At 46.1% G+C, this 13836-nt stretch overlaps 1 long non-coding RNA gene across 1 annotated transcript in view; it reads right to left on the reverse strand.

Annotated features, from left to right (window-relative positions):
• Positions 1-10784: 10784 nt before the first annotated feature.
• Positions 10785-13836, reverse strand: part of LOC121286282 — a 34510-nt gene continuing 31458 nt past the window's right edge. The window contains exon 3 of the long non-coding RNA XR_005944910.1: positions 10785-10846. This is a non-coding gene — a long non-coding RNA (uncharacterized LOC121286282). The remainder of the gene's footprint in view (positions 10847-13836) is intronic.

The following is a 13836-nucleotide window of genomic DNA, read 5'->3' on the forward strand; positions in this document are numbered from 1 at the left end:
TGCATCTTGAGGGTACCTCCCAGTTACACTGCCCTGGAGCTGGGAAGTTACAGCCCGTTAACGTGATTTGCAGGTTTGGCCAGGGACGGTCGTCTTGTGTGAAAGGCTGCATTTGGTCCAGTACACAGCAAGCAGTGAGCCCCCAGGACACTAGACACCTCACAAAGTGGCCTCTGGGTCAGAGGTTGGATTATGGAAACACAAACCAGGGACAATCTATAGCCGGAAAGAGCATAGTTGCAATATTCAACGTTGTGAGTGGCATTACCGTACTCAGGGCTGACCAGCTTGCTGTCCAGAGAGCTCAGAGCAGTCGAGATTATGATTAGACTGCACAGCCCGAGGAAGGTAGGAAGCTAACTGTACCATCTTCAAGATGCACTGCAGCAACTCACCTAGGCTCTTCAACAGTACTTTCCAAACCCATGACCACTACCATCTAGAAGGACAAGGGCAGGAGATAGATTGGTACACCACCACCTGGAAGTTCCCCTCTAAGCCACTCACCACCCTGACTTGGAAATATATCGCCATTCCTTCACTGTCACTGGGTCAAATTCCTGGAACTCCCTCCCTAACAGCACTGTGGGTATACCTGCACCACATGGACTGCAGTGGATCAAGAAGGCAGCTCACCACCACCTTCTCAAGGGCAACTGGGGATGGGCAATAAATGCTGGCTCAGCAAGTCAGCTCCATCTGGTGACAGAGCTGGGCTCGGGGGGTCAGAGCTGGGCTGGGGAGGGGGGAAGGGGGAAGGGGGGAGGGGGGGGGAGGGCGGTTTGGTCAGAGCCGGGCTCGGGGGGGGTGGTGGTGAGAGAGCCGGAGCCGGGCTCGGGGGGGCAGTGGTGAGAGAGCTGGAGCCGGGCTCGGGGGGGCGGTGGTGAGAGAGCTGGAGCCGGAGCCGGGCTCGGTGGGGGGGGTGGGGTGGTGAGAGAGCTGGAGCTGGGCTCGGTGGGGGTGGTGAGAGATCCAGAGCTGGGCTCGGGATGGGGGGTGATGGTGAGAGAGCCGGAGCTGGGCTTGGGGGGTGGTGGGAGAGCCGGAGCCGGGCTTGTGTGGTGGGGGGTGGGGGGGGGGGTGGTGAGAGAGCCAGAGCCGGCCTCGGGGGGTGTCAGAGAGCTGGGCTCAGGGGTGGGGGGTTTATGAGAGGCAGGCTCGGCGGATCAGAGAAGCTTAAGTGATAGAGTGGATTCACTTTTACTTTCCCACAATCACAGTGCAGAAGAGGCCATTCGCCCCATCGAGTCTGCACCGACGCGTGAGAAACACCTGACCTACTTACCTAATCCCATTTACCAGCACTTGGCCCATAGCCTTGATTGTTATGACGTGCCAAGTGCTCATCCATGTAGTTTTTAAAGGATGTGAGGCAACCCGCCTCCACCACCCTCCCAGGCAGTGCATTCCAGACCGTCGCCACCCTCTGGGTAAAAAAGGTTTTCCTCACATTCCCCCTAAACCTCCTGCCCCTCACCTTGAACTTATGTCCCCTCGTGACTGACCCTTCAAATAAGGGGAACAGCTGCTCCCTATCCACCCTGTCCATGCCCCTCATAATCTTGTACACCTCGATCACAAGTTTGGAAATTTCATCTTTTTAATTCTGTTTCCATTCTGTTTGTCAGTGTTTGAGGCTCTGAGGGTATCCGGATATCTTTAAACAAGTTTGGACATTGTTCTTCCTTACCAGAGGATTTCTGTGTGGAATTCTCAAGGGATCTGCCAAGTCAGAAACGTGCTCATGAAGCTGATTCCTATCGACTTTGGGTTCCGCACACTGGAGCCTGATGCATCCTTTCCAGCAGGGACACATTAGGTGATCAGGAGTAGTGACCCAGGCCAATTGGCTTCCCCGACCACCCCCACTCCCAACCATTCTTTGCCCAGGGAGGTACTGAATCCAACTGGATCACAGTTAGTGTTCTACCTGAGAATCATGCACTAGGTGTGGTTTCTAAGCTCAGAATCTCACGAGGGAAGCTGCCAAAATATCCTGTTAGTGTGACAAACAGAACATACCAAATACTGGCTTTGCACATCTCAATCTCCCAGCAGAACAATGACATTATACCAATGACAAGTCATGTTTTTCTGTTTTTTTTATAGCAGCTTATTCAGTCATCTCCATTTCTGTGGCTTTTAATTGAGTGTAATCAGAGACTTTCACATGAAACTCGGCCAAAGGTTTTCCTGAAGCATGAACGACCTGTCTTTGCCTTTATATTGTGCAGGTTTCTTCCTCTTTAATCGATGCCAGGCAGCGAGCTGCCAGCGCACTTCCTGATTTGCACTTGGCAGGCTTCATGTTCCAGTAACTGAATCGTAAGCTTTCGTGGATCAAACCTTTGATGGAGCAAACTTCAATAGCAGCTTCAAGTGAAGCTTTGCGAAATGCAGAAGTGAGTATAGTTTAGAGTTTTCATTAGCTTGAGTCAGAACCTGAAGCAAGCAGTTTGGGATCCATTAAATTAAAATCCACACTCCAACATCATTTTCTGTGTTCCTGTAGTGAAAATACACAACAGCTGATTCAAACTGAACTCTCAACAAGCAATACTGCTCTGAGATCTTTGCGATGAAATAGTGAATGGGGAGGAAAACCGATAAAAAATCTCCCATAAGTCACAAGCCTTATCCACTAAGAATTATTTCACTGAAAGATTTGTGAGGCCTACTAACTGCTACAGTTTAGGTGCCGGAAAAGAACTGAATGATGTTCAATACACTGCAGCAGTGGTTACAGAACTGAGACATCGAGCATAACCACAGATCACAACGTGAACAAAGTTCGTGATAAAGTTGAGAATTTGGCTGAGTGAGGGAAATTGTCAAAGAGGCAAAAGGAGATGTTTTTAACACTTGCAGTGGTTTGTATAAGCTTGAGACAGTGAAGATTCAAAACTCGGAACCTAGATAGCTAATACTTGATTAAATAATTTTGGCTAGTTAACTTAAACCAAGTGAAGTAATTACATAAAAATTTAACTAAATATAAAAAAGTCGATTATTTAGAGAAAACAGCATAATCCCAGAAAACCACGTCTGCAGAAAGTGGCAGCAACTCAAGGGAACTTTGGCTCGGAGTTTAATTTGAGCTGGAGTCAAATGTACAGACAGTGCAAAGCAACACTGAGGGAGAGTTACCTGAACATTTTGACCCAGGAGGCAGTCACACCCCTTAGGCTAGGTAGTGGTTTAGATTTGGTTGGTGGTCAGGGACAGGAGGATGTGACTGCAAATCAAGCAGATAAGTGGACAACAGATGACTGAGGATCTGCAGCCTTTGCTCATGGCCAACAACTTATGTGGATGTAAACAAAGGACATAAGAAATAAGAGTCATAGAGGGTTATCGGACAGCGAATTGGCACCACCATTTAATAAGATCATGGCTGACCTGAGATACATCAGACCGTAAATGGAAGGCAACCCAGAAAATCAGAATGTCGAATCAGCATAGGTGGAATTAGGAAGCAACAAGGGGCAGAAAACATTGGTAGGAGGAGTTTCAGGCTCCCTAGAACTCAGAATAGAGCTGGACAAGGTGTAAATCAGAAAATTCAAGCAGCACATAGCTAGCGATGCAATCATCATGCAGACTTCAATCTTCACAGAAGAAGCTTGGTGAGGAGGGGGAGGAATGCATTCAAGACAAGAAACTTTAGGTCAAAGAATCAACATGTTTTGTAATGAAACAGGGTTAATAAAGTAATTGCACAATAACGGGGCCTCTGGGGAAGAGTGATTTCTTCATATGAAGTTGTGAAGCATGAAAGCCAATTCCAGAAGTAGAATGAACAGGTTGGTTGAGGTAGATGACAAAATTAGATCAAGAGATCTGCTGGGAGATAAGCAATGGTAAATGCTTAAATAATTCAAAGTTATCAATATTGCCTTGAGAAATTAGAAACTCCACTGGAACAATGGTACAACCTTGGTTAATGGAACAGATTAAAAGACAAGGCTTAGTGTTGTCAAAAAAAAGAATGAAGAGGGTTTTAAAGAGCAGTGAAGGATGACCAAGCAATTGAGAAAGAGGGAGAAAATTGAATGGAGTAAACTAGCAAGAAATATAAAGATAGATTTGAAGTGGTGCATGAAGTGTATGAGGAGGAAGAGATAAAGACAAGTAAATATGGCTCCAAGAGGCAGAAAGAGGAGAAATCATCATGGGGAATGAGGAAATGGCAGCGACATGAAATAAACATTTAGCGTCTGTCTTCACAGTTAAAAACACAAAGAATAAAACTAATTGTAGGGAAGAAAGGGTTGAATGAGAGTGAAGTTCTGAAAGTAATTACTGGTACATTGAAGAAAAGAGAGACAAGTTACTGAATCTCTTCATCAGGAGAAACACAAGCATGGCAAATCTCAAACAATCACAACATTAACGGTGACGATGAAATTATCATCAATTGTTGTAAAAACTAATGTCCTTTAGGGAAGGAAATCTGCCATCCAGACCCACAACAATGTGGTTGACTCTTAACTTCCCTCTGAAATGGCCTAGCAAGTTACTCAGTTCAAGGGTAATCAGGGATGGGAAACAAATGCTGGCCTTGCCAGCGATGCCCACATCTCATGAACAATAAAATGTCCAAATAGGAGAAGCACAGTGGATTATGGGGCTGGAGAAGAGATAGGGAGGGGCGGGGCCATGGAAAGATATGAAAATAGGGATGAAAATTTTGAAATTGAGGTGATGCTCAACTGGGAGCCAATATAGATCGGAGAGTACAGGTGATGGGGGAACGGGAATGGGTGTGAGTCAAGAGAAGGGCAGTAGAATTTCAATGACGTCAAGTTTACAGAGGGTGGGAAGCTGGCTAGGAGTACATTGAAATTGTCAAGTTGAGTGGTAACAAAAGCATGAATGAATGGTTTCAGCAGGAACTGATCTGAGTCGGGGCAGAGTGCGGCCATGTTATGGAGTTGAAAACAGGCGATCTTAGTGATGGCATGGACATCTCGGGTCAAGTTTGAGATCAGCCTGCTTCTACCTCTGAGACTTGTCAGGGGGTGGAATTGAATCACTGGCTAGGGAACAGAGCTGATGGAAGGGACCAAAAACAATGGATTTATCCCAATTTATAGTTAGAAATTTCTGCTCATCCAGTGCTGGAATGTCAGAGAAGCAGTCTGGTAATTTAGAGTTGGTGATGAAATGGAGCGAGGAGGTGTTGAGATGGAGCTCAGTGTCCTTAGTGTACACTTGGAAACAAACACTGTGCTTTCTGATGATATGGCCCAGGGCAGGATCTAGATGAGAAATAGGAGAGGGCCAAGGATAGATCCTTGGGGGACACCAGAGGGAATAGTGTGGCAACAGGAAGAGAAGAGAAGGCACTGCAGGTGATTCTCTGGCTTTGACTGGATAGGTGAGAAGGAACAAACTAAGTGCAGCCCCACTCAGCTAGCTGAAAGTGGAGGGAGGATGGTATGCTCAACCGTGAACAGGATCAATAACCTTCAGCAAGAATCTGGCGGGATCTGTAAAGAATAGCAGTCAGGCAGTGACTCTATCCTGCCATGTGTCGGCACTGAAAATGCTAACTTCAGGTACCATGACTGTCAGGATTCAGGTACTGGAATCCCCACAGGGAGAGAGATCCCACCTAGAAACAATCTCTTCCCCCATTGCACCAACTCACCTGGATACAATGCTTGTGTTGTTGTACAAGTTGTTGGCGTAGGAGAGGGTGGGGCCTCACAGAGCTGTATCCTGTAAACTTTGAAAGGTACTCCTGAAATTCTCCCAGCTGACCTACTGATCTTGTTTCATCTGCAATGAGGAATGAAACGAGTCAGTCCAAATTCTGTGCCTTACATGGTGTGACATTGTTGTACACAGTCAACCGATCCAACACTGCAGAGGGAGAAGGCAGTCAGCAGCCTGGTCCCCGTTGTGCAGGAGAACGAGAGAAACCAGCTGCCACAAACAAGCAGCTAACCATTGCACAACACAACTGAAACAGCAGCTCCAGGAAGATCCATGTAACAGAACAAATACAAGTGACTTCAATGAGATGACAGGAGATCAGAAACCTGCTTTACCAACCAAGCCTCTCATTCAACTGACATTTTCCAGTCACTTGAGAAAAAAGGTCACTTCCCCTGCCAGCAACCTTGCAGTATTAAGCCAAGTTTTTTAAATTCATTCATGGGATGTGGGCATCAACATTTATTGCCCAACCCTAGTTGCCCTTGAGAAGGTGGTGGTGAGCTGCCTTCTTGAACTGCTGCAGTCCATGTGGTGTAGGTACTGTACAGTGCTGTTAGGGAGGCAGTTCCAGGATTTTGACCCAGCGACAGTGAAAGAACGACCGATATATTTCCAAGTCAGGATGGTGAGTGACTTGGAGGGGAACTTCTAGATGGTGGTGTCTGCTGCCCTTGTCCTTCTGGATGGTAGTGGTCGTGGGTTTGGAAGGTGCTGTCGATGGAGCCTTGGTGAATTCCTGCAGTGCATCTTGTAGATGGTACACACTGCTGCCACTGTGGTGGAGGGAGTGAATGTTTGTGGATGTGATGCAATCAAGCGAGTTGCTTTGTCCTGGACATTGTCGAGCTTTTACAGTGTTGTGGGAGCTGCAGTCATCTAGGTAAGTGGAGGGTATTCCATCACACTCCTGACTTGTGCCTTGTAGATGGTGAACAGGCTTTGGACAGTCAGGAGGTGAGTTACTCATCACACGATTCCCAGCCTCTGACCTGCTCTTGTAGCCACAGTATTTATGTGGCTAGTCCAGTTTAGTTTCTGATCAATGGTAACCCCCAGGATGTTGAAAGTGGGGGATTCAGTGATGGTGATGCCATTGAACATCAAGGGGCGATGGTTGGATTCTCTCTTGTTGGAGATGGTCATTGCCTGACACTTGTGTGGCATGCAAGTAAGTGAGGAAAACAGGGTGCAGCATTCAAACAGAAATGCAAGGTTATGATACACAGTTAAGTGAAGCCTTCATTGTCAAAGGGAGGAAGATGTCTTTACCTGACATGGGATAACCTGGTCGAGAAATAGCACTGCTCAAGATCCTCAAAGTGAGCAATTAATCGCTTGCGTCGGGAGGCCAGTATGTTAATATACCATGTTTGTCTCTTTCTCTGCACACACACAACGTATTTACCAAACACCATCCATTCAGACATTAAAATGCAGGATAACATGTTCTTCTGTCCATCCAACCATTGAGTTTTATTTAATCTGCACCTTCACTGACCTTCCACACACATTTTCTCTGAGTGCAATAGAAAGCAGCAACATCTTGCATTTCTACAGCACCTTAAAAATGAGAAAATGGTCCCAGATGCTTCACAGGTGCATGCTGGTGTTTATGCTCCTCTCGAACCTCCTCCCATCTTTCCTTACCTAAATCAGTCATAGTAACCCTGCATTCCCTTCTCCCTCATAGACTTGTCTAGTTTCCCCTTAAATGTAACTATATGATTTGCTTCAACCATTCTGTGTGATAGCAAGTTTCACATTCTCCCCACTCACTGAATTCCCCATTGGATTTCTTGGTGACCATCTTATACTAGCAGCCCCTAGCTCTGCTCTTCCCCACAAGAGGAAACAGTCTCTCTGTATCCACTCAATCAAAATCTTTCATCATTCTAAAGACCTCTATTAGGTCACCCCTCAGCCTCCTTTTTCCCGAGGGAGAAGAGAATCAGCTCGTTAATCCTTACACTTTAGAAAATTAAGCAATTCCCTTTGGAAAGTTTCAAATGCATCAGCCTCCAACAAATTCCCAAGGGTGCATTCCTGTTGCTAGCCACACACTTCATAAAAAGATTATCCACATGTCACCTTTGTGGGTGGGTTGAAGGGAGGAAGGAAGGACAGGCTTGCAATTATATCATGCCGCTGATGCCCACTGGGATGTCTCAAAATATTGTACCAAAATTTCAAATACAAAATATTGTATTTGAAATGTCGCTGTTGTGGGAAATGGACAGGAAATTTGCACACAAGATCCCACAAACAGCAATGTGATAATGACTTGATCACCTGCTCTGTGATGTTGATTGAGGGATAAATATTGGCCTGAACAGCAGGAATAATTCTGCTGTTTTTGTTTGAAATAGTGCCATTGGATCTTTTGCAACCACCTGAGAAGGCAGCTGGGGCCTTGGTTTAACATCTTATCCAAAAGACAGCACCTCGAACAGTGCAGCACTATCCCCATACTGCACTGGATTGTCAGCCTTGACTTTTGTACTGAAGCCCTGGAGTGGGACTTGAACCTAGAACCCTGTGACTCAGAGGCGAGGGTTCTCCCCACTGAACACAGCTAACATCCATCTCCTCTGGTTATCCACCTTTCCACCAATGGAAGCACTTTCTCTCTATCTCTGCTGAGACCCTTCAGGATTTTGAACACCTCTAACAATTCTCTTCTCAAGCTTCTCTTCTCCAAGGAGAACAGCCCCAGCTTCTCCAATGTTGCCACAGAATGAGGTGTCTCATCCCTGCAATCATTCTTGTAAATCTTATCTCCAATGTCTTCACATCCTTCTTAAAGTGTGGCACCCAGAATTGGACACAACACTCAAGTTCAGACCAAAGTAATTTTTTATACAAGTTCACCATAAATTCCTTTGTTTTGTATGTCGGGGGAGGGGGTTGGCACAGGCAAGGGGGTGGGGTAGAGAGCAGATTCATTTAAGGAATGAAGAAGGTTCCCAAGATAGGGAAAGGCGAGGTCATGAAGGGATTTGAAAATAAGGATGAGGCTCTTAAAATATCCTACAAGGAACAATCACTCTTAAAGGTGTCAGCTATGGTTCAGGCGTAGCACTCACTTCTGAGTCAGCAGGTTGTGGGTTCCAGGCCAATTTCAGAGAGTTGAGATCATAATCACTCCAGTGCAGTAACTGAGGGAGTGCTACACTATCAGAGGCATGTCTTTCAGATGATATCAGCAACCAACGTCCTATGTGCTGTCAGCTGGAAGTAAACACTCGCATGGCCCAGCTCCCAGCAAAAAACAGTGAAATCAAGCATCTAACCTGTAGTCCAGCCACATTACTGCAATGTGCCATTGACCCAATCCCTCCGATCATTCAGCAACATCCCACAGGTCACCCTGAAGTCATTAGCCCAATGGACTCAAACCCTGGACCAGAAAAACAGTCAGTCAGTCTAACCTCAGTGGTGGGGAAACTATTGGAAGCAATTCTGAGGGAGCTACACTTGGAGAGGCAAGGATTAATCAAGGACAGTCAGCATGGTTTTGTTAAGGGGACAAATTTTATCGAATTTTTCGAAGAGGTGACCAGGTGTATAGAGGAGAGGCGATGCATTTGACGTAGTCTACTTGGATTTTAGCCATGCTTTTGTTAAGGTCCCACATGGGAGACTGATAACGAAGGTAAGAGCCCATGGGAACAAAGGCAATTTGGCAAATAGGATCCAGAATAGGTTGAGTGGCAAGAAGCAGAGGGTGATGGTCAAAGGGTGTTTTTGTGACTGGATGCCTGTGTCCAGTGGGGTTCCAAAGGAATCAGTGTTGGATCCCTTGTTATTTGTGCTATATATAAACAATTTAGACTTGAATGTAGGAGGGTTGATCAGTAAGTTCACGGGTGACACGAAAATTGGTGGGGTGGTAAGTAGTGAGGTGGATAGCGTTAGATTATAGGAGGATATAGATGGGCTGGTCAGATGGGCTGATCAATGGCAAATGGAATTTAATCCTGATAAGTGTGAGGTGATGCACTTGGGCAGGACAAACAAGGCACGGGAATACATGATGAATGGTAGGATCCTGGGAAGTACCGAGGATCAGAGGGACCTTGGTGTGCATGTCCACTGGTCCCTTAAGGTAGCGGGACAGGTAGATAAGATGGTTAAGAAGGCATATAGGACGCTTGCCTTTATTAGCCGAGGCATAGAATATAAGAGCAGGGAGGTTATGCTGGAACTGTATAAAATGCTAGTTAGGCCATAGCTAGAGTATTGCATGCAGTTCTGGATTCTGCATTATAAGAAGGATGTGATTGCACTGGAGAGAGTGCAGAGGAGATTTATCAGGGTGTTGACTGGGCTGGAGAGTTTTAGTAATGAGGAGAGATTGGATAGTCTGGGGTTATTTTATCTGGAGCAGAGGAGATTGAGGAGGGACATGATTGAGGTGTATAAAATTATGAGGGGCATAGACAGGGTAAACAGGAAGGAACTTTTCCCCTTGGTGAAGGGATCAATAACTAGGGGGCATAGATTTAAGGTAAGGGGCAGAAGGTTTAGAGGGGATGTGAGGAAGAATTTTTTCACCCAGAGGGTGGTGGGAGTCTGGAACTCACTGCCTGAAAGGGTGTCAGAGGCAGATACCCTCATAACGTTTATGAAGCATTTGGGTATGCACTTGCGATGCCATGGCATACAAGGCTATGGGCCTAGTACTGGAAAATAGGATTAGAATAGTTAGGTACTTGTTTGACTGGTGCAGACCCGATGGGCTGAAGGGCCTTTCTTGTGCTGTAGACCTCTGTGACTATGACTGTATGACTCTAACAATCCCAATGGATCCAAACCTTTGACCAGAACAACAATCCCAGATCCAACCCCTGGATCAGAGCAACAGTCCAAGTGGATCCAAACCCTGGATCAGGTCAGCAATCCCAATGGATCCATATTTTGGAGCAGAACAACAAACCCAATGATCAGATGAAGAAAATATCCAGCTTCGTGGATATTTGATATCCTAATATCTAAACTTAAATCAAAAAAAAAGATTGCTGTACAATCACAACATGCAAACACACAATAACTTCACAAGCTCACCTGCTAAGCTCCATCAAAGCCAGGAGGCTGGGAATATTCTGTCGAGTCTATAATATTGCTGAAATAGACAGAACATGAAGAATATTAGGGGTGCTAGAACAGTGGCGCAATATTTATTTGTATAATAGTGGACAGAAACAGAAAGGAAATTTCATCCTAAACACAAACTATCACAAAACCCAGTAAAAATAACACCACACCCCAAACAGATCCCTAAGATCGAGTACATTTTCTATAAACTGAACAGGAGAGTAAGATTAGACTGGGTCTGATTATTAAGTTATGCAGTGAGTGAGGAGATTGGGGTTAGACTGGGTGGGAAATTAAAGGGTGCTGGAAGTGAGGAATATGGGATTAGACAGGGCCTGAGTATTTAAAGGTGTGGGGAGTGAGGAGAGTGGGATTAGAAGGCTTGGGATATTAAAGGGTGCGGGGAGTGAGGAAGTGAGATTAGACAAGGTGGGATATCAAAGGGTGTGGTGAGTGAGGAGAGTTGGATTAGACTATATCTGATTATGAAAAGATGCAGGATTTGTGGAGAGTAGGGTTAGACTGAGTGGGATAGTAATGGATGCCGAAAGTGAGGAAAGTGGGCTGAGACTGGGCAGGGTATTAAAGGATGCTGGGAGTGAGGAGTGTGGGATTAGACTGGGAGGGGGAATAGAATGGGTAGGATATTAAAGGGTGCAGAGAGTGAGGACAGTGGGATTAGGCTGGGTCTCATTATTAAAGGGTACGGAGAGTGAAGAGAGTAGGATTAGACTGGGTCTGAGTATTATAGGCTATGGGGAGTCAGGGAGTGTGAGGAGTCAGGAGAGTGGGATTAACGAGTGCGGGGTATCAGGAGAGTGGGATTAGATTGGGTTGATTGTCGAAGGGTGCGGGGAGTGAGGAAACTGGGAATAGACAGGTGCTGATTATTAAAGGGTGTGGGGAGTGAGGAGAGTGGGAACAGATAGGGACTGATTATTAAAGGGAGTGGGCAGTGAGGAGAGTGGGATTAGACTGGGTCTGATTATTAAAGGGTGTGGGGAGAGAGGAGAGTGGAATTAGAGTGGGTCTGATTATTCAACAGTGCGGGGACTGAGGAGAGTTGGATTAGACAAGGTCTGATCCTTAAAGAGTACGGAGCGTGAGGAGAGTGGGATTAGACTGGGTCTGAATATTGAAGGGAGCGGTGAATGAGGAGACTGGGAATATACAGGGACTGATTATGAAAGGGTGTGGGGAGTGAGGAGAGTGGGATTAGAATGGGTCTGATTATTAAAGGCTGTGGGGAGTCAGGGAATGCAGGGAATCAGGGAGCATGGGGAGTGGGGAGTCAGGAGAGTGGGATTAGATTGAGTCTGATTGTTGAAGGGTGCGGGGAGTGAGGAAACTGGGAATAGAGAGGGACTAATTATTAAAAAGTGCGGGGAGTGAAGAGAGTGGGATTAGACTGGGTCTGATTATTATAGGCTATGGGGAGTCAGGGTGTGAGGGGAGTCAGGAGAGTGGGATTAGATTGGGTCTGATTGTTGAAGGGTGCGGGGAGTGAGGAAACTGGGGATAGACAGGAACTGATTATTAAAGGGAGCGGGCCGTGAGGAGAGTGGGATTAGACTGGGTCTGATTATTAAAGGGTGTGGGGAGTAAGGAGAGTGGGATTTGCCTGGGATTGATTGTTAAAGGGTGCAGGCAGTGCGGAGGTTGTGATTAGACCGTGACTGATAATTAAAGAGTGGGGGGAGTGAGGAGAGTGGGATTAGACAGGGTCTGATTATTAAAGGGTGCGGGGATTGAAATGAGTGTCATTAGACTGGGTCTGATTATAAAAGGGTTAGGGGAGTGAGGAGGATGGGAATATACAGGCACTGATTACTAAAAGGTTCTGGGAGTGAGGAGAGTGGGAATAGACTGGATCTGATTATTAAAGGATGCAGGGAGTGAGGAGAGTGGGATTACTTTGGGTGGGAATTAAAGGGTGCGGGGAGTGCGGAGAATGGGATTAGACTGGGTCTGATTAATAAAGGGTGCGGGAAGTGAGGAGGTAGTGATTAGTCTGGATCTGATTATTAAATGGCCAGGGGAGTGAGGAGACTGGGATTAGACTGGATGCGAATTAAAGGGTGCAGGGAGTGCGGAGATTGGGATTAGATAGTGTCTGATTATTAAAGGGTGCGGGGAGTGCAGAGAGTGGGATTAGACAGGGTCTGATTATTAAAGGGTGGGGGGAGTGAGAAGAGTGGGATTAGATTGGATGGGAATTAAAGGGTACATGAAATGCGGAGACTGGGATTAGGCTGGGTGGGATATCAAAGGGTGCGGGGAGGGATAAGGAGAGTGTGATTCAACTAGGTCTGATTATTAAAGGATGCAGGGCGTGAGCAGACTGGGGTTAGACTGGGTGGGATATTCAAGGGTGCAGGGAGTGAGGAGACTGGGATTAGACAGGGCCAGTTTATTAAAGGTTGCGGGGAGTGAGGAGAACCGGAATCGACTGGATGGTTTATTAGAGGTGCTGTGAGTGAGGAGAGTGGGATTAGACTCGGTCGGAATTAAATGTTGTGTGGAGTGAGGAGAGTGGGATTAGACAGAGTCTGATTATTAAAGGGTGCAGGGAGTGGGATTAGACTCGGTCAGAATTAAATTGTGTGGGGAATGTGAAGAGTGGAATTAGACAGGGTCTGATCATTAAGAGGTGTATGAAGTGAGGAGAGTGGAATTAGACCGGGTGGGATATTATAGGGTGTGAGGAGTGAGGAGACTGTGATTAGACATAGCCTTCTTCTACATCCCAGAGTACTTAAGGAAGTGACCCTAGAAATAGTGGATGCATTGGTGGTCATCTTCCAAGATTCTATAGACTCTGGAACAGTTCTGACAGATTGGAGGGTAGCTAATGTAACCCCACTATTTAAAAAGAGAGGGAGAGAAATAACGGAATTATGGACCAGTCAGCCTGAGGAAAACAATGGCCGAATCGGACAGAGTCAGCATGGATTTATGAAAGGGAAATCATGTTTGACAAACCTACTGGAATTTTTCGAGGATGTAACCAGTAGAGTT

The sequence above is a fragment of the Carcharodon carcharias genome, chromosome 13 (genome assembly GCF_017639515.1).
Source record: "Carcharodon carcharias isolate sCarCar2 chromosome 13, sCarCar2.pri, whole genome shotgun sequence".
Lineage (NCBI taxonomy): Eukaryota > Metazoa > Chordata > Chondrichthyes > Lamniformes > Lamnidae > Carcharodon > Carcharodon carcharias.